Consider the following 3,118-nt stretch of genomic DNA (forward strand, 5'->3'; position numbering starts at 1 on the left):
TGAATCAGCTGATACACCAATTGGGCATGAATCAAATGGCGTCGTTGCCGAGGACGAATCAAATGGTGCCGTTGCCGGGGATGGTGCCACTTTACAGTGATATGACCTTTTCAGAGTACTTGTGATCTTCATCACAAGTTTGGTGACTTTTCTTTTCCTTTTACTAACTCTTTTTATTTGTTTATCTTTCTTTGTTCATATTTTAGTATAGTTTTTATTTAGTTTTTAGTTAATCTTAATAATTTTCTTTTTTCTTTAGAATTTTTTTTCTTTTATTTTTTTTTTTTTGTTTTCTCTGTTTTTAATTCACAAATTGCTAGTTGTGCATGCCATATTGAATACGAGATAGTAGAGGAAGCCATGAACTTCATGAGTTATATGGCTGAAGTTTCAAGAGGTTGATCTACCCACATGCAAGCTAGAGCATAAGGAAGAGAGTGAAACAGAGAAAGAAAAGAGGGAGGAAATCAAAGGAAAGAGAAAGGGAAAAAGTATAGAGAAAGATGACTATATAAATGAAGAACCACAGAGGATAGTCATCAAGGAAGAAATGATGAAGAAACACATGCATCCACTTTTCCCCCAAGCTTTGTATGGCAAGATCATACAAAGCAAGTCTCAAGTGAGGGATGCAAACTTGATATGGGATCCGAGCAAGCTGAACCAGGATCAAATTTTTTGATGGACTTAGTCTTTTTAAAGACTAGCTAGTCCATATCTTTTTGTTTTATTTTATTACTTGTTTTAATTTTGATTTCAATGCTTTAATTTTACTTTGTTTTGATTTAACATAGGTTTTTAGATGATCAAAATCAGGAGGAATTGCAAGAAAATCGAAAGAAGCTGCTCCGAGCTGATGCCATTCCACTCCTTTTCCCCAGGCTGTTATGCCAGATATTGAAGCACTGAGGATACCCAGCAGAGCCTCAGCATGAGCGTAAACGTTTTTTGTCGAGAGATTTTCACTCTCGACAAATGGACTAGTATGACAGCTTATGGTGGTGCAAATCAAAGAGCACCAGCTGGACCAGAGCAGCCAGAGCAGCCAGAGGAGCCAGTTGAACCACCTGCTGACACTCAGCTGCCTGCCCCTGCAATGGCCCCTAGTGAGCCTCCACCAGAGATTCCATCCTCTGCTCCACAGGACCCTACCATTACTTGCTCATCTCTTTATTTTTGTCTTTACATATTATATTAGTATACATAATTCCATGTTTTGATGTCTTATATTCTGGGATTAGATGTATTACTGATGATGCATCATATATAGACATCAATTCTTGTTTAAAACTTGGCATTTTTCTATTTCCTCTACTCACTAACTTTTTTGTCATGTGGTTTCTCCTATACGACTCAGACTCCATGTCACTAAGGAGGTACCACTTCCTCCCTATTTTTTAATCGCTTTTGTCACATTGAGGACAATGTTCAGCTTGGTTGGGAGGAGAGTTGAGGAAGGAAGTTTTTGTTATTAATGCTAAGTTATTTTGGTAATTTAGTTGTTTTTTTCTTAATTTTAAAATTTTTTTAAAGTTTTTTTTATTCTACTCTTCATGGTTATTAAGGAAAAAATTTTAAAATGAAAAGGGAGAAATTGAATTTTTGTCTTTTTACTTGACTTAGAGTTTGTATTATGCTTACTAAAGTTGATGAATTGTTGAAACTTCTATTGAATTCAACCTCAGTTCTTCCACTTTAAGCTATTCACACACTGTGCAAACTAGGTTCCGATTATAAGAGGAAAAACTATTTCCCTCTAGACTTAGGAAAAATTTAGACTTGGTACCTTTGACCTCATTTAATAGTGTTGGGACACCTTATAAAAGGCCAATGAGCCTTTGAAAAAAAGAAAGAAAGAAAAATGTTTGCTTGCCTTGAAACCCGAGCAAGGTCTGAGAGGTATATGGTGAAAATCTTTAAAACCTGGTGCCCTAAGCCTTCATTGGTTGGGAGTCACCGAACTCAATGCTCATTACAAGGGTGGATAGGTGGAGTCTAACATACTGTAGGTGCTTGGGTATTTAAAATTCAGTCTCAAAAGTCCAAGGTAAAATCCGAGGAGTTAGTGGTTGAAAGATCCTTAAAACTTGATGCCCTAAACCTTAATTGGTTGGGAGTCATCGATGGACCCCCGTTACATGGACAATTTAGAAAAGAATACCTTTAAGCCTTGTACTCCTACAATGAAAAAAAATTGTGAAAAAAAAGAGGTGTGTTCTTAGCCTATTGGAGGTTGACCAGTTTGCTAAGCTTTGAAAAAAGAACTAGGTTGGGGGGGGAGATTAGTTCAACATACTATATTCGGAAGCTAATAAATAACACTTAGATTTTTGTGGAAGAGTAAGGTTTGACCCTTTGGGAGTGGAAACTCTTTTAAAGCTTAAATTTGCATAATGCCTTCTCTTTAAGAATTGTGATTAGATAAGTTATTTGATAACTCTTGTTGAAGTTTGAGTTTTATTTCTTTAATGTTCCATGTGAGAGTTAGATCATCATGCCACTTGAAAATTGTTTTTTGATCAAGCATGATGTTGTAAATTATAGTATTGTTTATTTTTATTTATCTCTCCTTCATTGCTAAGGGACTAGCAATATGTCGGTTGGGGGGAGTGATTACAACTCAAAAAGTGCTATTTCATCGCTTGTAAAGTGGCACCATCCCCGACAACGGCGCCATTTGATTCATTCCAAGCAGCGGCGTAAAGTGGCACCAATCCCGGCAACGGAACCTCATTTGATTCGTTCCCCGGCAACAGCGCCATACTCTGAAAAGGTCATATCACTGTAAAGTGGCACCATCCTCGGCAACGGCGCCATTTGATTCATTCCCAACAGCGGCATAAAGTGGCACCAATCCCGGCAACGGAACCTCATTTTATTCGTTCCCCGGCAACTGCGCCATTTGATTCATCCCCGGCAACAGCGCCATTTGATTCGTGCCCAATTGGTGTATCAGCTGATTCATGTCCAGCTAGTGCTCCTTGATTGAGGGAGTAATCAACAAAATTTATAACCTATTACACCATGAACTACGATAGCAAAGACAAAGCTACTATAGCATAGTGGCTCTAGGATCGTTCACTGGGAAGGGTTTTCAATTCATAAATGATACCAATTC

The sequence above is a fragment of the Vitis vinifera genome, chromosome 13, assembly GCF_030704535.1.
Source record: "Vitis vinifera cultivar Pinot Noir 40024 chromosome 13, ASM3070453v1".
Taxonomy (NCBI): domain Eukaryota; kingdom Viridiplantae; phylum Streptophyta; class Magnoliopsida; order Vitales; family Vitaceae; genus Vitis; species Vitis vinifera.